The 24,071-nt window shown below is 46.0% G+C and overlaps 1 protein-coding gene across 2 annotated transcripts in view; it reads right to left on the minus strand.

Annotated features, from left to right (window-relative positions):
• Positions 1-24,071, minus strand: part of HAO2 (hydroxyacid oxidase 2) — a 321,468-nt gene that overhangs the window by 290,858 nt on the left and 6,539 nt on the right. Inside the window, exon 1 of one of the 2 annotated variants that reach the window (XM_073668729.1) lies at positions 23,508-23,613. The exons of the other annotated variant lie outside the window; for it this stretch is intronic. The gene's annotated coding sequence lies outside the window, so the exon portion shown is untranslated. Of the gene's footprint in view, positions 1-23,507; positions 23,614-24,071 lie in introns of those variants that run through there. 2 annotated transcript variants of the gene reach the window in all.

Raw genomic sequence — 24,071 nt, forward strand, 5'->3', positions numbered from 1 at the left:
GTGATATTACACGGGGGGAGTGTCTGTATTACACCTGTGATATTACACGGGGGAGTGTCTGTATTACACCTGTGATATTACACGGGGGAGTGTCTGTATTACACCTGTGATATTACACGGAGGAGTGTCTATTACACCTGTGATATTACACGGGGGGAGTGTCTGTATTACACCTGTGATATTACACGGGGGAGTGTCTGTATTACACCTGTGATATTACACGGGGGGAGTGTCTGTATTACACCTGTGATATTACACGGGGGAGTGTCTGTATTACACCTGTGATATTACACGGGGGAGTGTCTGTATTACACCTGTGATATTACACGGAGGAGTGTCTATTACACCTGTGATATTACACGGGGGGAGTGTCTGTATTACACCTGTGATATTACACGGGGGGGTGACTGTATTACACCCGTGATATTACACGGGGGGAGTGTCTGTATTACACCCGTGATATTACACGGGGGATGAGTCTGTATTACACCTGTGATATTACACGGGGGAGTGTCTGTATTACACCTGTGATATTACACGGGGGGAGTGTCTGTATTACACCTGTGATATTACACGGGGGGAGTGTCTGTATTACACCTGTGATATTACACGGGGGAGTGTCTGTATTACACCTGTGATATTACACGGGGGAGTGTCTGTATTACACCTGTGATATTACACGGGGGGAGTGTCTGTATTACACCTGTGATATTACATGGGGGATGAGTCTGTATTACACCTGTGATATTATACGGGGGGAGTGTCTGTATTACACCTGTGATATTACACGGGGGGAGTGTCTGTATTACACCTGTGATATTACACTGGGGGAGTGTCTGTATTACACCTGTGATATTACACGGGGGGAGTGTCTGTATTACACCTGTGATATTACACGGGGGAGTGTCTGTATTACACCTGTGATATTACACGGGGGAGTGTCTGTATTACACCTGTGATAGTACACGGGGGGAGTGTCTGTATTACACCTGTGATATTACACGGGGGAGTGTCTGTATTACACCTGTGATATTACACGGGGGAGTGTCTGTATTACACCTGTGATATTACACGGGGGAGTGTCTGTATTACACCTGTGATATTACACGGAGGAGTGTCTGTATTACACCTGTGATATTACACGGGGGGAGTGTCTTTATTACACCTGTGATATTACACGGGGGGCGTGTCTGTATCACACCTGAGATATTACACGGGGAGAGTATCTGTATTACACCTGTGATATTACACGGGGGGAGTGTCTGTATTACACCTGTGATATTACACGGGGGATGAGTCTGTATTACACCTGTGATATTACACGGGGGGAGTGTCTGTATTACACCTGAGATATTACACGGGGGGAGTGTCTGTATTACACCTGTGATATTACACGGGGGGAGTGTCTGTATTACACCTGTGATATTACACGGGGGGAGTGTCTGTATTACACCTGTGATATTACACGGGGGGAGTGTCTGTATTACACCTGTGATATTACACGGAGGAGTGTCTATTACACCTGTGATATTACACGGGGGGAGTGTCTGTATTACACCTGTGATATTACACGGGGGAGTGTCTGTATTACACCTGTGATATTACACGGGGGGAGTGTCTGTATTACACCTGTGATATTACACGGGGGAGTGTCTGTATTACACCTGTGATATTACACGGGGGAGTGTCTGTATTACACCTGTGATATTACACGGAGGAGTGTCTATTACACCTGTGATATTACACGGGGGGAGTGTCTGTATTACACCTGTGATATTACACGGGGGGGTGACTGTATTACACCCGTGATATTACACGGGGGGAGTGTCTGTATTACACCCGTGATATTACACGGGGGATGAGTCTGTATTACACCTGTGATATTACACGGGGGAGTGTCTGTATTACACCTGTGATATTACACGGGGGGAGTGTCTGTATTACACCTGTGATATTACACGGGGGGAGTGTCTGTATTACACCTGTGATATTACACGGGGGAGTGTCTGTATTACACCTGTGATATTACACGGGGGAGTGTCTGTATTACACCTGTGATATTACACGGGGGGAGTGTCTGTATTACACCTGTGATATTACATGGGGGATGAGTCTGTATTACACCTGTGATATTATACGGGGGGAGTGTCTGTATTACACCTGTGATATTACACGGGGGGAGTGTCTGTATTACACCTGTGATATTACACTGGGGGAGTGTCTGTATTACACCTGTGATATTACACGGGGGGAGTGTCTGTATTACACCTGTGATATTACACGGGGGAGTGTCTGTATTACACCTGTGATATTACACGGGGGAGTGTCTGTATTACACCTGTGATAGTACACGGGGGGAGTGTCTGTATTACACCTGTGATATTACACGGGGGAGTGTCTGTATTACACCTGTGATATTACACGGGGGAGTGTCTGTATTACACCTGTGATATTACACGGGGGAGTGTCTGTATTACACCTGTGATATTACACGGAGGAGTGTCTGTATTACACCTGTGATATTACACGGGGGGAGTGTCTTTATTACACCTGTGATATTACACGGGGGGCGTGTCTGTATCACACCTGAGATATTACACGGGGAGAGTATCTGTATTACACCTGTGATATTACACGGGGGGAGTGTCTGTATTACACCTGTGATATTACACGGGGGATGAGTCTGTATTACACCTGTGATATTACACGGGGGGAGTGTCTGTATTACACCTGAGATATTACACGGGGGGAGTGTCTGTATTACACCTGTGATATTACACGGGGGGAGTGTCTGTATTACACCTGTGATATTACACGGGGGGAGTGTCTGTATTACACCTGTGATATTACACGGGGGGAGTGTCTGTATTACACCTGTGATATTACACGGGGGATGAGTCTGTATTACACCTGTGATATTACAACGGGGGAGTGTCTGTATTACACCTGTGATATTACACGGGGGATGAGTCTGTATTACACCTGTGATATTACACGGGGGGAGTGTCTGTATTACACCTGTGATATTACACGGGGGGAGTGTCAGTATTACACCTGTGATATTACACGGGGGGAGTGTCTGTATTACACCTGTGATATTACACGGGGGGAGTGTCTGTATTACACCTGTGATATTACACGGGGGGAGTGTCAGTATTACACCTGTGATATTACACGGGGGGAGTGTCTGTATTACACCTGTGATATTACACGGGGGGAGTGTCTGTATTACACCTGTGATATTACACGGGGGAGTGTCTGTATTACACCTGTGATATTACACGGGGGGAGTGTCTGTATTACACCTGTGATATTACACGGGGGATGAGTCTGTATTACACCTGTGATATTACACGGGGGGAGTGTCTGTATTACACCTGTGATATTACACGGGGGGAGTGTCTGTATTACACCTGTGATATTACACGGGGGGAGTGTCTGTATTACACCTGTGATATTACACGGGGGAGTGTCTGTATTACACCTGTGATATTACACGGGGGAGTGTCTGTATTACACCTGTGATATTACACGGGGGGAGTGTCTGTATTACACCTGTGATATTACATGGGGGATGAGTCTGTATTACACCTGTGATATTACACGGGGGGAGTGTCTGTATTACACCTGTGATATTACACGGGGGAGTGTCTGTATTACACCTGTGATATTACACGGGGGGAGTGTCTGTATTACACCTGTGATATTACACGGGGGGAGTGTCTGTATTACACCTGTGATATTACACGGGGGGAGTGTCTGTATTACACCTGTGATATTACACGGGGGAAGTGTCTGTATTACACCTGTGATATTACACTGGGGATGAGTCTGTATTACACCTGTGATATTACACGGGGGAGTGTCTGTATTACACCTGTGATATTACACGGGGGAGTGTCTGTATTACACCTGTGATAGTACACGGGGGGAGTGTCTGTATTACACCTGTGATATTACACGGGGGGAGTGTCTGTATTACACCTGTGATATTACACGGGGGAGTGTCTGTATTACACCTGTGATATTACACGGGGGAGTGTCTGTATTACACCTGTGATATTAGACGGGGGAGTGTCTGTATTACACCTGTGATATTAGACGGGGGAGTGTCTGTATTACACCTGTGATATTACACGGGGGGAGTGTCTGTATTACACCTGTGATATTACACGGGGGGAGTGTCTGTATTACACCTGTGATATTACACGGGGGGAGTGTCTGTATTACACCTGTGATATTACACGGGGGGAGTGTCTGTATTACACCTGTGATATTACACGGGGGAGTGTCTGTATTACACCTGTGATATTACACGGGGGAGTGTCTGTATTACACCTGTGATATTAGACGGGGGAGTGTCTGTATTACACCTGTGATATTAGACGGGGGAGTGTCTGTATTACACCTGTGATATTACACGGGGGGAGTGTCTGTATTACACCTGTGATATTACACGGGGGGAGTGTCTGTATTACACCTGTGATATTACACGGGGGATGAGTCTGTATTACACCTGTGATATTACAACGGGGGAGTGTCTGTATTACACCTGTGATATTACACGGGGGATGAGTCTGTATTACACCTGTGATATTACACGGGGGGAGTGTCTGTATTACACCTGTGATATTACACGGGGGGAGTGTCAGTATTACACCTGTGATATTACACGGGGGGAGTGTCTGTATTACACCTGTGATATTACACGGAGGGAGTGTCTGTATTACACCTGTGATATTACACGGGGGGAGTGTCAGTATTACACCTGTGATATTACACGGGGGGAGTGTCTGTATTACACCTGTGATATTACACGGGGGGAGTGTCTGTATTACACCTGTGATATTACACGGGGGAGTGTCTGTATTACACCTGTGATATTACACGGGGGGAGTGTCTGTATTACACCTGTGATATTACACGGGGGATGAGTCTGTATTACACCTGTGATATTACACGGGGGGAGTGTCTGTATTACACCTGTGATATTACACGGGGGGAGTGTCTGTATTACACCTGTGATATTACACGGGGGGAGTGTCTGTATTACACCTGTGATATTACACGGGGGAGTGTCTGTATTACACCTGTGATATTAGACGGGGGAGTGTCTGTATTACACCTGTGATATTAGACGGGGGAGTGTCTGTATTACACCTGTGATATTACACGGGGGGAGTGTCTGTATTACACCTGTGATATTACACGGGGGGAGTGTCTGTATTACACCTGTGATATTACACGGGGGGAGTGTCTGTATTACACCTGTGATATTACACGGGGGGAGTGTCTGTATTACACCTGTGATATTACACGGGGGGAGTGTCTGTATTACACCTGTGATATTACACGGGGGAGTGTCTGTATTACACCTGTGATATTACACGGGGGAGTGTCTGTATTACACCTGTGATATTAGACGGGGGAGTGTCTGTATTACACCTGTGATATTAGACGGGGGAGTGTCTGTATTACACCTGTGATATTACACGGGGGGAGTGTCTGTATTACACCTGTGATATTACACGGGGGGAGTGTCTGTATTACACCTGTGATATTACACGGGGGATGAGTCTGTATTACACCTGTGATATTACAACGGGGGAGTGTCTGTATTACACCTGTGATATTACACGGGGGATGAGTCTGTATTACACCTGTGATATTACACGGGGGGAGTGTCTGTATTACACCTGTGATATTACACGGGGGGAGTGTCAGTATTACACCTGTGATATTACACGGGGGGAGTGTCTGTATTACACCTGTGATATTACACGGAGGGAGTGTCTGTATTACACCTGTGATATTACACGGGGGGAGTGTCAGTATTACACCTGTGATATTACACGGGGGGAGTGTCTGTATTACACCTGTGATATTACACGGGGGGAGTGTCTGTATTACACCTGTGATATTACACGGGGGAGTGTCTGTATTACACCTGTGATATTACACGGGGGGAGTGTCTGTATTACACCTGTGATATTACACGGGGGATGAGTCTGTATTACACCTGTGATATTACACGGGGGGAGTGTCTGTATTACACCTGTGATATTACACGGGGGGAGTGTCTGTATTACACCTGTGATATTACACGGGGGGAGTGTCTGTATTACACCTGTGATATTACACGGGGGAGTGTCTGTATTACACCTGTGATATTACACGGGGGAGTGTCTGTATTACACCTGTGATATTACACGGGGGGAGTGTCTGTATTACACCTGTGATATTACATGGGGGATGAGTCTGTATTACACCTGTGATATTACACGGGGGGAGTGTCTGTATTACACCTGTGATATTACACGGGGGAGTGTCTGTATTACACCTGTGATATTACACGGGGGGAGTGTCTGTATTACACCTGTGATATTACACGGGGGGAGTGTCTGTATTACACCTGTGATATTACACGGGGGGAGTGTCTGTATTACACCTGTGATATTACACGGGGGGAGTGTCTGTATTACACCTGTGATATTACACGGGGGGAGTGTCTGTATTACACCTGTGATATTACACTGGGGATGAGTCTGTATTACACCTGTGATATTACACGGGGGAGTGTCTGTATTACACCTGTGATATTATACGGGGGAGTGTCTGTATTACACCTGTGATAGTACACGGGGGGAGTGTCTGTATTACACCTGTGATATTACACGGGGGGAGTGTCTGTATTACACCTGTGATATTACACGGGGGAGTGTCTGTATTACACCTGTGATATTAGACGGGGGAGTGTCTGTATTACACCTGTGATATTAGACGGGGGAGTGTCTGTATTACACCTGTGATATTAGACGGGGGAGTGTCTGTATTACACCTGTGATATTACACGGGGGAGTGTCTGTATTACACCTGTGATATTACACGGAGGAGTGTCTGTATTACACCTGTGATATTACACGGGGGAGTGTCTGTATTACACCTGTGATATTACACGGAGGAGTGTCTGTATTACACCTGTGATATTACACGGGGGGAGTGTCTGTATTACACCTGTGATATTACACGGGGGGAGTGTCTGTATCACACCTGAGATATTACACGGGGGGAGTGTCTGTATTACACCTGAGATATTACACGGGGGGAGTGTCTGTATTACACCTGTGATATTACACGGGGGGAGTGTCTGTATTACACCTGTGATATTACACGGGGGGAGTGTCTGTATTACACCTGTGATATTACACGGGGGATGAGTCTGTATTACACCTGTGATATTACACCGGGGGAGTGTCTGTATTACACCTGTGATATTACACGGGGGATGAGTCTGTATTACACCTGTGATATTACACGGGGGGAGTGTCTGTATTACACCTGTGATATTACACGGGGGGAGTGTCAGTATTACACCTGTGATATTACACGGGGGGAGTGTCTGTATTACACCTGTGATATTACACGGGGGGAGTGTCTGTATTACACCTGTGATATTACACGGGGGAGTGTCTGTATTACACCTGTGATATTACACGGGGGGAGTGTCTGTATTACACCTGTGATATTACACGGGGGGAGTGTCTGTATTACACCTGTGATATTACACGGGGGGAGTGTCTGTATTACACCTGTGATATTACACGGGGGGAGTGTCTGTATTACACCTGTGATATTACACGGGGGGAGTGTCTGTATTACACCTGTGATATTACACTGGGGATGAGTCTGTATTACACCTGTGATATTACACGGGGGAGTGTCTGTATTACACCTGTGATATTACACGGGGGAGTGTCTGTATTACACCTGTGATAGTACACGGGGGGAGTGTCTGTATTACACCTGTGATATTACACGGGGGGAGTGTCTGTATTACACCTGTGATATTACACGGGGGAGTGTCTGTATTACACCTGTGATATTACACGGGGGAGTGTCTGTATTACACCTGTGATATTAGACGGGGGAGTGTCTGTATTACACCTGTGATATTAGACGGGGGAGTGTCTGTATTACACCTGTGATATTACACGGGGGAGTGTCTGTATTACACCTGTGATATTACACGGAGGAGTGTCTGTATTACACCTGTGATATTACACGGGGGGAGTGTCTGTATTACACCTGTGATATTACACGGGGGGATTGTCTGTATCACACCTGAGATATTACACGGGGGGAGTGTCTGTATTACACCTGTGATATTACACGGGGGGAGTGTCTGTATTACACCTGTGATATTACACGGGGGATGAGTCTGTATTACACCTGTGATATTACACGGGTGGAGTGTCTGTATTACACCTGAGATATTACACGGGGGGAGTGTCTGTATTACACCTGTGATATTACACGGGGGGAGTGTCTGTATTACACCTGTGATATTACACGGGGGGAGTGTCTGTATTACACCTGTGATATTACACGGGGGATGAGTCTGTATTACACCTGTGATATTACACCGGGGGAGTGTCTGTATTACAACTGTGATATTACACGGGGGATGAGTCTGTATTACACCTGTGATATTACACGGGGGGAGTGTCTGTATTACACCTGTGATATTACACGGGGGGAGTGTCAGTATTACACCTGTGATATTACACGGGGGGAGTGTCTGTATTACACCTGTGATATTACACGGGGGGAGTGTCTGTATTACACCTGTGATATTACACGGGGGGAGTGTCTGTATTACACCAGTGATATTACACGGGGAGTGTCTGTATTACACCAGTGATATTACACGGGGGATGAGTCTGTATTACACCAGTGATATTACACAGGGGATGAGTCTGTATTACACCTGTGATATTACACGGGGGATGAGTCTGTATTACACCTGTGATATTACACGGGGGATGAGTCTGTATTACACCTGTGATATTACACGGGGGAGCGTCTGTATTACACCTGTGATATTACACGGGGGGGAGTGTCTGTATTACACCTGTGATATTACACGGGGGGAGTGTCTGTATTACACCTGTGATATTACACGGGGGGAGTGTCTGTATTACACCTGTGATATTACACGGGGGAGTGTCTGTATTACACCTGTGATATTACACGGGGGATGAGTCTGTATTACACCTGTGATATTACACGGGGGGAGTGTCTTTATTACACCTGTGATATTACACGGGGGGAGTGTCTGTATTACACCTGTGATATTACAAGGGGGAGTGTCTGTATTACACCTGTGATAGTACACGGGGGGAGTGTCTGTATTACACCTGTGATATTACACGGGGGGAGTGTCTGTATTACACCTGTGATATTACACGGGGGAGTGTCTGTATTACACCTGTGATATTACACGGGGGAGTGTCTGTATTACACCTGTGATATTACACGGGGGATGAGTCTGTATTACACCTGTGATATTACACGGGGGAGTGTCTGTATTACACCTGTGATATTACACGGAGGAGTGTCTGTATTACACCTGTGATATTACACGGGGGGAGTGTCTGTATTACACCTGTGATATTACACGGGGGGAGTGTCTGTATCACACCTGAGATATTACACGGGGGGAGTGTCTGTATTACACCTGTGATATTACACGGGGGGAGTGTATTACACCTGTGATATTACACGGGGGATGAGTCTGTATTACACCTGTGATATTACACGGGGGGAGTGTCTGTATTACACCTGAGATATTACACAGGGGGAGTGTCTGTATTACACCTGTGATATTACACGGGGGGAGTGTCTGTATTACACCTGTGATATTACAAGGGGGAGTGTCTGTATTACACCTGTGATAGTACACGGGGGGAGTGTCTGTATTATACCTGTGATATTACACGGGGGGAGTGTCTGTATTACACCTGTGATATTACACGGGGGAGTATCTGTATTACACCTGTGATATTACACGGGGGATGAGTCTGTATTACACCTGTGATATTACACGGGGGGAGTGTCTGTATTACACCTGTGATATTACACGGGGGGAGTGTCAGTATTACACCTGTGATATTACACGGGGGGAGTGTCTGTATTACACCTGTGATATTACACGGGGGGAGTGTCTGTATTACACCTGTGATATTACACGGGGGGAGTGTCTGTATTACACCAGTGATATTACACGGGGAGTGTCTGTATTACACCAGTGATATTACACGGGGGATGAGTCTGTATTACACCTGTGATATTACACGGGGGATGAGTCTGTATTACACCTATGATATTACACGGGGGATGAGTCTGTATTACACCTGTGATATTACACGGGGGAGCGTCTGTATTACACCTGTGATATTACACGGGGGGGAGTGTCTGTATTACACCTGTGATATTACACGGGGGGAGTGTCTGTATTACACCTGTGATATTACACGGGGGGGAGTTTCTGTATTACACCTGTGATATTACACGGGGGGAGTGTCTGTATTACACCTGTGATATTACACGGGGGGAGTGTCTGTATTACACCTGTGATATTACACGGGGGAGTGTCTGTATTACACCTGTGATATTACACGGGGGATGAGTCTGTATTACACCTGTGATATTACACGGGGGGAGTGTCTGTATTACACCTGTGATATTACACGGGGGGAGTGTCTGTATTACACCTGTGATATTACAAGGGGGAGTGTCTGTATTACACCTGTGATAGTACACGGGGGAGTGTCTGTATTACACCTGTGATATTACACGGGGGGAGTGTCTGTATTACACCTGTGATATTACACGGGGGAGTGTCTGTATTACACCTGTGATATTACACGGGGGAGTGTCTGTATTACACCTGTGATATTACACGGTGGATGAGTCTGTATTACACCAGTGATATTACACGGGGGATGAGTCTGTATTACACCTGTGATATTACACGGGGGATGAGTCTGTATTACACCTGTGATATTACACGGGGGATGAGTCTGTATTACACCTGTGATATTACACGGGGGAGCGTCTGTATTACACCTGTGATATTACACGGGGGGGAGTGTCTGTATTACACCTGTGATATTACACGGGGGGAGTGTCTGTATTACACCTGTGATATTACACGGGGGGAGTGTCTGTATTACACCTGTGATATTACACGGGGGAGTGTCTGTATTACACCTGTGATATTACACGGGGGATGAGTCTGTATTACACCTGTGATATTACACGGGGGGAGTGTCTGTATTACACCTGTGATATTACACGGGGGGAGTGTCTGTATTACACCTGTGATATTACAAGGGGGAGTGTCTGTATTACACCTGTGATAGTACACGGGGGGAGTGTCTGTATTACACCTGTGATATTACACGGGGGGAGTGTCTGTATTACACCTGTGATATTACACGGGGGAGTGTCTGTATTACACCTGTGATATTACACGGGGGAGTGTCTGTATTACACCTGTGATATTACACGGGGGAGTGTCTGTATTACACCTGTGATATTACACGGGGGAGTGTCTGTATTACACCTGTGATATTACACGGAGGAGTGTCTGTATTACACCTGTGATATTACACGGGGGGAGTGTCTGTATTACACCTGTGATATTACACGGGGGGAGTGTCTGTATCACACCTGAGATATTACACGGGGGGAGTGTCTGTATTACACCTGTGATATTACACGGGGGGAGTGTCTGTATTACACCTGTGATATTACACGGGGGATGAGTCTGTATTACACCTGTGATATTACACGGGGGGAGTGTCTGTATTACACCTGAGATATTACACGGGGGGAGTGTCTGTATTACACCTGTGATATTACACGGGGGGAGTGTCTGTATTACACCTGTGATATTACAAGGGGGAGTGTCTGTATTACACCTGTGATAGTACACGGGGGGAGTGTCTGTATTACACCTGTGATATTACACGGGGGGAGTGTCTGTATTACACCTGTGATATTACACGGGGGAGTGTCTGTATTACACCTGTGATATTACACGGGGGATGAGTCTGTATTACACCTGTGATATTACACGGGGGGAGTGTCTGTATTACACCTGTGATATTACACGGGGGGAGTGTCAGTATTACACCTGTGATATTACACGGGGGGAGTGTCTGTATTACACCTGTGATATTACACGGGGGGAGTGTCTGTATTACACCTGTGATATTACACGGGGGGAGTGTCTGTATTACACCAGTGATATTACACGGGGAGTGTCTGTATTACACCAGTGATATTACACGGGGGATGAGTCTGTATTACACCAGTGATATTACACGGGGGATGAGTCTGTATTACACCTGTGATATTACACGGGGGATGAGTCTGTATTACACCTGTGATATTACACGGGGGATGAGTCTGTATTACACCTGTGATATTACACGGGGGAGCGTCTGTATTACACCTGTGATATTACACGGGGGGGAGTGTCTGTATTACACCTGTGATATTACACGGGGGGAGTGTCTGTATTACACCTGTGATATTACACGGGGGGAGTGTCTGTATTACACCTGTGATATTACACGGGGGAGTGTCTGTATTACACCTGTGATATTACACGGGGGATGAGTCTGTATTACACCTGTGATATTACACGGGGGGAGTGTCTGTATTACACCTGTGATATTACACGGGGGGAGTGTCTGTATTACACCTGTGATATTACAAGGGGGAGTGTCTGTATTACACCTGTGATAGTACACGGGGGGAGTGTCTGTATTACACCTGTGATATTACACGGGGGGAGTGTCTGTATTACACCTGTGATATTACACGGGGGGAGTGTCTGTATTACACCTGTGATATTACACGGGGGAGTGTCTGTATTACACCTGTGATATTACACGGGGGAGTGTCTGTATTACACCTGTGATATTACACGAGGGAGTGTCTGTATTACACCTGTGATATTACACGGGGGAGTGTCTGTATTACACCTGTGATATTACACGGGGGGAGTGTCTGTATTACACCAGTGATATTACACGGGGAGTGTCTGTATTACACCAGTGATATTACACGGGGGATGAGTCTGTATTACACCTGTGATATTACACGGAGGAGTGTCTGTATTACACCTGTGATATTACACGGGGGGAGTGTCTGTATTACACCTGTGATATTACACAGGGAAGTGTCTGTATTACACCTGTGATATTACACGGGGGGAGTGTCTGTATTACACCTGTGATATTACACGGGGGGAGTGTCTGTATTACACCTGTGATATTACACGGGGGGAGTGTCTGTATTACACCTGTGATATTACACGGGGGAGTGTCTGTATTACACCAGTGATATTACACGGGGGAGTGTCTGTATTACACCAGTGATATTACACGGGGGAGTGTCTGTATTACACCTGTGATATTACACGGGGGAGTGTCTGTATTACACCTGTGATATTACACGGGGGAGTGTCTGTATTACACCTGTGATATTACACGGGGGAGTGTCTGTATTACACCTGTGATATTACACGGGGGGAGTGTCTGTATTACACCTGTGATATTACACGGGGGGAGTGTCTGTATTACACCTGTGATATTACACGGGGGGAGTGTCTGTATTACACCTGTGATATTACACGGGGGGAGTGTCTGTATTACACCTGTGATATTACACGGGGGGAGTGTCTGTATTACACCTGTGATATTACACAGGGAAGTGTCTGTATTACACCTGTGATATTACTCGGGGGGAGTGTCTGTATTACACCTGTGATATTACACGGGGGGAGTGTCTGTATTACACCTGTGATATTACACGGGGGGAGTGTCTGTATTACACCTGTGATATTACACGGGGGGAGTGTCTGTATTACACCTTTGATATTACACGGGGGGAGTCTCTGTATTACACCTGTGATATTACACGGGGGGAGTCTCTGTATTACACCTGTGATATTACACGGGGGGAGTGTCTATTACACCTGTGATATTACACGGGGGGAGTGTCTGTATTACACCTGTGATATTACACGGGGGGAGTGTCTGTATTACACCTGTGATATTACACGGGGGGAGTGTCTGTATTACACCTGTGATATTACACGGGGGGAGTGTCTGTATTACACCTGTGATATTACACGGGGGAGTGTCTGTATTACACTTGTGATATTACACGGGGGAGTGTCTGTATTACACCTGTGATATTACACGGAGGAGTGTCTGTATTACACCTGTGATATTACACGGGGGGAGTGTCTGTATTACACCTGTGATATTACACGGGGGGAGTGTCTGTATTACACCTGTGATATTACACGGGGGATGAGTCTGTATTACACCTGTGATATTACACGGGGGAGTGTCTGTATTACACCTGTGATATTACACGGGGGGAGTGTCTGTATTACACCTGTGATATTACACGGGGGGAGTGTCTGTATTACACCTGTGATATTACACGGGGGGAGTGTCTGTATTACACCTGTGATATTACACGGGGGAGTGTCTGTATTACACCTGTGATATTACACGGGGGAGTGTCTGTATTACACCTGTGATATTACACGGAGGAGTGTCTATTACACCTGTGATATTACACGGGGGGAGTGTCTGTATTACACCTGTGATATTACACGGGGGAGTGTCTGTATTACACCTGTGATATTACACGGGGGGAGTGTCTGTATTACACCTGTGATATTACACGGGGGAGTGTCTGTATTACACCTGTGATATTACACGGGGGAGTGTCTGTATTACACCTGTGATATTACACGGGGGGAGTGTCTATTACACCTGTGATATTACACGGGGGGAGTGTCTGTATTACACCTGTGATATTACACGGGGGAGTGTCTGTATTACACCCGTGATATTACACGGGGGGAGTGTCTGTATTACACCCGTGATATTACACGGGGGATGAGTCTGTATTACACCTGTGATATTACACGGGGGGAGTGTCTGTATTACACCTGTGATATTACACGGGGGGAGTGTCTGTATTACACCTGTGATATTACACGGGGGGAGTGTCTGTATTACACCTGTGATATTACACGGGGGGAGTGTCTGTATTACACCTGTGATATTACACGGGGGAGTGTCTGTATTACACCTGTGATATTACACGGGGGAGTGTCTTTATTACACCTGTGATATTACACGGGGGAGTGTCTGTATTACACCTGTGATATTACACGGGGGAGTGTCTGTATTACACCTGTGATATTACACGGGGGGAGTGTCTGTATTACACCTGTGATATTACACGGGGGGAGTGTCTGTATTACACCTGTGATATTACACGGGGGGAGTGTCTGTATTACACCTGTGATATTACACGGGGGGAGTGTCTGTATTACACCTGTGATATTACACGGGGGGAGTGTCTGTATTACACCCGTGATATTACACGGGGGATGAGTCTGTATTACACCTGTGATATTACACGGGGGGAGTGTCTGTATTACACCTGTGATATTACACGGAGGGAGTGTCTGTATTACACCTGTGATATTACACGGGGGGAGTGTCTGTATTACACCTGTGATATTACACGGGGGGAGTGTCTGTATTACACCTGTGATATTACACGGGGGAGTGTCTGTATTACACCTGTGATATTACACGGGGGAGTGTCTGTATTACACCTGTGATATTACACGGAGGAGTGTCTGTATTACACCTGTGATATTACACGGGGGGAGTGTCTGTATTACACCTGTGATATTACACGGGGGGAGTGTCTGTATTACACCTGTGATATTACACGGGGGATGAGTCTGTATTACACCTGTGATATTACACGGGGGAGTGTCTGTATTACACCTGTGATATTACACGGGGGGAGTGTCTGTATTACACCTGTGATATTACACGGGGGGAGTGTCTGTATTACACCTGTGATATTACACGGGGGGAGTGTCTGTATTACACCTGTGATATTACACGGGGGAGTGTCTGTATTACACCTGTGATATTACACGGGGGAGTGTCTATATTACACCTGTGATATTACACGGAGGAGTGTCTATTACACCTGTGATATTACACGGGGGGAGTGTCTGTATTACACCTGTGATATTACACGGGGGAGTGTCTGTATTACACCTGTGATATTACACGGGGGGAGTGTCTGTATTACACCTGTGATATTACACGGGGGAGTGTCTGTATTACACCTGTGATATTACACGGGGGAGTGTCTGTATTACACCTGTGATATTACACGGAGGAGTGTCTATTACACCTGTGATATTACACGGGGGGAGTGTCTGTATTACACCTGTGATATTACACGGGGGAGTGTCTGTATTACACCCGTGATATTACACGGGGGGAGTGTCTGTATTACACCCGTGATATTACACGGGGGATGAGTCTGTATTACACCTGTGATATTACACGGGGGGGAGTGTCTGTATTACACCTGTGATATTACACGGGGGGAGTGTCTGTATTACACCTGTGATATTACACGGGGGGAGTGTCTGTATTACACCTGTGATATTACACGGGGGAGTGTCTGTATTACACCTGTGATATTACACGGGGGAGTGTCTGTATTACACCTGTGATATTACACGGGGGGAGTGTCTGTATTACACCTGTGATATTATATGGGGGATGAGTCTGTATTACACCTGTGATATTATACGGGGGGAGTGTCTGTATTACACCTGTGATATTACACGGGGGGAGTGTCTGTATTACACCTGTGATATTACACTGGGGGAGTGTCTGTATTACACCTGTGATATTACACGGGGGGAGTGTCTGTATTACACCTGTGATATTACACGGGGGGATTGTCTGTATTACACCTGTGATATTACACGGGGGATGAGTCTGTATTACACCTGTGATATTACACGGGGGAGTGTCTGTATTACACCTGTGATATTACACGGGGGAGTGTCTGTATTACACCTGTGATAGTACACGGGGGGAGTGTCTGTATTACACCTGTGATATTACACGGGGGAGTGTCTGTATTACACCTGTGATATTACACGGGGGAGTGTCTGTATTACACCTGTGATATTACACGGGGGAGTGTCTGTATTACACCTGTGATATTACACGGAGGAGTGTCTGTATTACACCTGTGATATTACACGGGGGGAGTGTCTTTATTACACCTGTGATATTACACGGGGGGCGTGTCTGTATCACACCTGAGATATTACACGGGGGGAGTATCTGTATTACACCTGTGATATTACACGGGGGGAGTGTCTGTATTACACCTGTGATATTACACGGGGGATGAGTCTGTATTACACCTGTGATATTACACGGGGGGAGTGTCTGTATTACACCTGAGATATTACACGGGGGGAGTGTCTGTATTACACCTGTGATATTACACGGGGGGAGTGTCTGTATTACACCTGTGATATTACACGGGGGGAGTGTCTGTATTACACCTGTGATATTACACGGGGGGAGTGTCTGTATTACACCTGTGATATTACACGGGGGATGAGTCTGTATTACACCTGTGATATTACACCGGGGGAGTGTCTGTATTACACCTGTGATATTACACGGGGGATGAGTCTGTATTACACCTGTGATATTACACGGGGGGAGTGTCTGTATTACACCTGTGATATTACACGGGGGGAGTGTCTGTATTACACCTGTGATATTACACGGGGGGAGTGTCTGTATTACACCTGTGATATTACACGGGGGAGTGTCTGTATTACACCTGTGATATTACACGGGGGGGGTGTCTGTATTACACCTGTGATATTACACGGGGGATGAGTCTGTATTACACCTGTGATATTACACGGGGGGAGTGTCTGTATTACACCTGTGATATTACACGGGGGGAGTGTCTGTATTACACCTGTGATATCACACGGGGGGAGTGTCTGTATTACACCTGTGATATTACACGGGGGAGTGTCTGTATTACACCTGTGATATTACACGGGGGGAGTGTCTGTATTACACCTGTGATATTACATGGGGGATGAGTCTGTATTACACCTGTGATATTACACGGGGGGAGTGTCTGTATTACACCTGTGATATTACACGGGGGAGTGTCTGTATTACACCTGTGATATTACACGGGGGGAGTGTCTGTATTACACCTGTGATATTACACGGGGGGAGTGTCTGTATTACACCTGTGATATTACACGGGGGGAGTGTCTGTATTACACCTGTGATATTACACGGGGGGAGTGTCTGTATTACACCTGTGATATTACACGGGGGGAGTGTCTGTATTACACCTGTGATATTACACTGGGGATGAGTCTGTATTACACCTGTGATATTACACGGGGGAGTGTCTGTATTACACCTGTGATATTACACGGGGGAGTGTCTGTATTACACCTGTGATATTACACGGGGGAGTGTCTGTATTACACCTGTGATAGTACACGGGGGGAGTGTCTGTATTACACCTGTGATATTACACGGGGGGAGTGTCTGTATTACACCTGTGATATTACACGGGGGAGTGTCTGTATTACACCTGTGATATTACACGGGGGAGTGTCTGTATTACACCTATGATATTAGACGGGGGAGTGTCTGTATTACACCTGTGATATTAGACGGGGGAGTGTCTGTATTACACCTGTGATATTACACGGGGGAGTGTCTGTATTACACCTGTGATATTACACGGAGGAGTGTCTGTATTACACCTGTGATATTACACGGGGGGAGTGTCTGTATTACACCTGTGATATTACACGGGGGGAGTGTCTGTATCACACCTGAGATATTACACGGGGGGAGTGTCTGTATTACACCTGTGATATTACACGGGGGGAGTGTCTGTATTACACCTGTGATATTACACGGGGGATGAGTCTGTATTACACCTGTGATATTACACGGGGGGAGTGTCTGTATTACACCTGAGATATTACACGGGGGGAGTGTCTGTATTACACCTGTGATATTACACGGGGGGAGTGTCTGTATTACACCTGTGATATTACACGGGGGGAGTGTCTGTATTACACCTGTGATATTACACGGGGGATGAGTCTGTATTACACCTGTGATATTACACCGGGGGAGTGTCTGTATTACACCTGTGATATTACACGGGGGATGAGTCTGTATTACACCTGTGATATTACACGGGGGGAGTGTCTGTATTACACCTGTGATATTACACGGGGGGAGTGTCAGTATTACACCTGTGATATTACACGGGGGGAGTGTCTGTATTACACCTGTGATATTACACGGGGGGAGTGTCTGTATTACACCTGTGATATTACACGGGGGGAGTGTCTGTATTACACCTGTGATATTACATGGGGAGTGTCTGTATTACACCAGTGATATTACACGGGGGATGAGTCTGTATTACACCAGTGATATTACACGGGGGATGAGTCTGTATTACACCTGTGATATTACACGGGGGATGAGTCTGTATTACACCTGTGATATTACACGGGGGATGAGTCTGTATTACACCTGTGATATTACACGGGGGAGCGTCTGTATTACACCTGTGATATTACACGGGGGGGAGTGTCTGTATTACACCTGTGATATTACACGGAGGGAGTGTCTGTATTACACCTGTGATATTACACGGGGGGAGTGTCTGTATTACACCTGTGATATTACACGGGGGAGTGTCTGTATTACACCTGTGATATTACACGGGGGATGAGTCTGTATTACACCTGTGATATTACACGGGGGGAGTGTCTGTATTACACCTGTGATATTACACGGGGGGAGTGTCTGTATTACACCTGTGATATTACAAGGGGGAGTGTCTGTATTACACCTGTGATATTACAAGGGGGAGTGTCTGTATTACACCTGTGATAGTACACGGGGGAGTGTCTGTATTACACCTGTGATATTACACGGGGGGAGTGTCTGTATTACACCTGTGATATTACACGGGGGAGTGTCTGTATTACACCTGTGATATTACACGGGGGAGTGTCTGTATTACACCTGTGATATTACACGGGGGAGTGTCTGTATTACACCTGTGATATTACACGGGGGAGTGTCTGTATTACACCTGTGATATTACACGGAGGAGTGTCTGTATTACACCTGTGATATTACACGGGGGGAGTGTCTGTATTACACCTGTGATATTACACGGGGGGAGTGTCTGTATCACACCTGAGATATTACACGGGGGGAGTGTCTGTATTACACCTGTGATATTACACGGGGGGAGTGTCTGTATTACACCTGTGATATTACACGGGGGATGAGTCTGTATTACACCTGTGATATTACACGGGGGGAGTCTGTATTACACCTGAGATATTACACGGGGGGAGTGTCTGTATTACACCTGTGATATTACACGGGGGGAGTGTCTGTATTACACCTGTGATATTACAAGGGGGAGTGTCTGTATTACACCTGTGATATTACACGGGGGGAGTGTCTGTATTACACCTGTGATAGTACACGGGGGGAGTGTCTGTATTACACCTGTGATATTACACGGGGGAGTGTCTGTATTACACCTGTGATATTACACGGGGGAGTGTCTGTATTACACCTGTGATATTACACGGGGGAGTGTCTGTATTACACCTGTGATATTACACGGGGGAGTGTCTGTATTACACCTGTGATATTACACGGAGGAGTGTCTGTATTACACCTGTGATATTACACGGGGGGAGTGTCTGTATTACACCTGTGATATTACACGGGGGGAGTGTCTGTATCACACCTGAGATATTACACGGGGGGAGTGTCTGTATTACACCTGTGATATTACACGGGGGGAGTGTCTGTATTACACCTGTGATATTACACGGGGGATGAGTCTGTATTACACCTGTGATATTACACGGGGGGAGTGTCTGTATTACACCTGAGATATTACACGGGGGGAGTGTCTGTATTAAACCTGTGATATTACACGGGGGGAGTGTCTGTATTACACCTGTGATATTACACGGGGGGAGTGTCTGTATTACACCTGTGATATTACACGGGGGATGAGTCTGTATTACACCTGTGATATTACACCGGGGGAGTGTCTGTATTACACCTGTGATATTACACGGGGGATGAGTCTGTATTACACCTGTGATATTACACGGGGGGAGTGTCTGTATTACACCTGTGATATTACACGGGGGGAGTGTCAGTATTACACCTGTGATATTACACGGGGGGAGTGTCTGTATTACACCTGTGATATTACACGGGGGGAGTGTCTGTATTACACCTGTGATATTACACGGGGGGAGTGTCTGTATTACACCTGTGATATTACACGGGGGGAGTGTCTGTATTACACCTGTGATATTACACGGGGGGAGTGTCTGTATTACACCAGTGATATTACACGGGGAGTGTCTGTATTACACCAGTGATATTACACGGGGGATGAGTCTGTATTACACCAGTGATATTACACGGGGGATGAGTCTGTATTACACCTGTGATATTACACGGGGGATGAGTCTGTATTACACCTGTGATATTACACGGGGGATGAGTCTGTATTACACCTGTGATATTACACGGGGGAGCGTCTGTATTACACCTGTGATATTACACGGGGGGGAGTGTCTGTATTACACCTGTGATATTACACGGGGTGAGTGTCTGTATTACACCTGTGATATTACACGGGGGGAGTGTCTGTATTACACCTGTGATATTACACGGGGGAGTGTCTGTATTACACCTGTGATATTACACGGGGGATGAGTCTGTATTACACCTGTGATATTACACGGGGGGAGTGTCTGTATTACACCTGTGATAATTACACGGGGGGAGTGTCTGTATTACACCTGTGATATTACAAGGGGGGTGTGTCTGTATTACACCTGTGATATTACACGGGGGGAGTGTCTGTATTACACCTGTGATATTACACGGGGGAGCATCTGTATTACACCGGTGATATTACACGGGGGAGTGTCTGTATTACACCTGTGATATTACACCGGGGGAGTGTCTGTATTACACCTGTGATATTACACGGGGGAGAGTCTGTATTACACCTGTGATATTACACGGGGGGAGTGTCTGTATTACACCTGTGATATTACACGGGGGGAGTGTCTGTATTACACCGGTGATATTACACGGGGGAGTGTCTGTATTACACCTGTGATATTACACGGGGGGAGTGTCTGTATTACACCTGTGATATTACACGGGGGAGAGTCTGTATTACACCTGTGATATTACACGGGGGGAGTGTCTGTATTACACCTGTGATATTACACGGGGGAGAGTCTGTATTACACCTGTGATATTACACAGGGGAGCGTCTGTATTACACCTGTGATATTACACGGGGGGAGTGTCTGTATTACACCTGTGATATTACACGGGGGGAGTGTCTGTATTACACCGGTGATATTACACGGGGGAGTGTCTGTATTACACCTGTGATATTACACGGGGGGAGTGTCTGTATTACACCTGTGATATTACACGGGGGAGAGTCTGTATTACACCTGTGATATTACACGGGGGAGAGTCTGTATTACACCTGTGATATTACACGGGGGAGAGTCTGTATTACACCTGTGATATTACACAGGGGAGCGTCTGTATTACACCTGTGATATTACACGGGGGAGCATCTGTATTACACCGGTGATATTACACGGGGGAGTGTCTGTATTACACCTGTGATATTACACGGGGGGAGTGTCTGTATTACACCTGTGATATTACACGGGGGAGAGTCTGTATTACACCTGTGATATTACACGGGGGGAGTGTCTGTATTACACCTTTGATATTTCATGTGGGTGTTTCTGTATTACATCTGTGATATTTCATGGTGGTGTTTCTGTGTTACGTCTGTGATATTTCATGGTGGTGTTTTTGTATTACACCTGTGATATTTCATGGAGGGAGTGTCTGTATTACACCTGTGATATTTCATGGAGGGAGTGTCTGTATTACACCTGTGATATTTCATGGAGGGAGTGTCTGTATTACACCTGTGATATTTCATGGAGGGAGTGTCTGTGTGCCAGGTGTATATTTAGTAGGCCTAGGGACATGAGCTGTTGTTCATATGTCTGAACGTTGATTCTTGTTGTAGATTGAGTTGAGGTTTGGGAATTGTTGAGTGGCTACAGATTACTTATTATATCTGCTCCTATCCTTTATTGTGTTGCTATCTTTGGGCGACAGTGACGTAGGGTAATTGACCAATCGATGTTTGCTAAAATGTTGATTACCCATTGTCAGGGATTCCAACACAGGGACGACACCGGGGAGATCACGCGATTCTCACCCTGCCGTCACGCTGTCAGTACTTCGTCCGGAATCATGAGCACGCAATCCTGACTACTCGCTACATGGATATCGGCAAGCGACCAGTGAGAGTATAGCGTCACACCTCTGGGTTCCAAAGCCTGGAATCCGTGTTACGCCCTTCGTACGGTCACTGTCAGCTTCACAATACCCCAACTATTATTATTCTCCGCCACCACCGGCCGAGTTTGAAATATAATACAGGCCTGGCCAGACGCCTGCGTTTTGGTAGCATATATGGCTTCGGGGGAGGGAACGATTACAGAACAAAAGAAACTATTAAATATATATAAAATATATACAAGGATGTTATAAAGGAGACATTAAAATTACATAAGCAGTTAAATAAAATAAACAGGATAAAAAGGTGAAACTTACACTATGAAGTTCACTGCGACGACTCAGTATAGGAGGAGGAGGGGCTCCCCAGTTGATTATGCTGTTATCGAACAGGACCCGTTGCTTATAATTCTTATTCCCCCCTGGCAATGAGTCCTTCTGTAATGTCCATGGGTTCTCTTATACCTAAGGGGAGATTTACCCACACGCCCCCTGTGGTGACATCATGTGGGCCGGTCTCCAGCCTGTACATTTTTATTAAAAACGCTAACTTCTGTGATAACTCATCGCTCATTGATCGCAGAAGCATGCAAACAAAGCCATTTTTTCCCTTATGATTTTATCTTCAGTTAGAAACCACACATCACATAGCTGCAATCTGCTATTCTGGGGGTTTTGCGCTATAGCTCTATGTAGTGTTTTTCAGCTGCAGAAAAAATATCCCTATCATTCCCTCGCTGATTTTACCTCTAAAAATATGGGTCCCGTTATTGCCGGACGTATGGAACTCACAATATTTCATATTGGAGTCGACCTGGCTATGGCTAGTAGCCGGGAATTGTTTGGGAATGCCTTTGAACTTAACGAACCATTTCCTCTTTC

The sequence above is a fragment of the Phyllobates terribilis genome, unplaced genomic scaffold, assembly GCF_046119375.1.
Source record: "Phyllobates terribilis strain yellow unplaced genomic scaffold, ASM4611937v1 Scaffold_2__4_contigs__length_985480577, whole genome shotgun sequence".
NCBI classification, from domain to species: Eukaryota; Metazoa; Chordata; class Amphibia; order Anura; family Dendrobatidae; genus Phyllobates; species Phyllobates terribilis.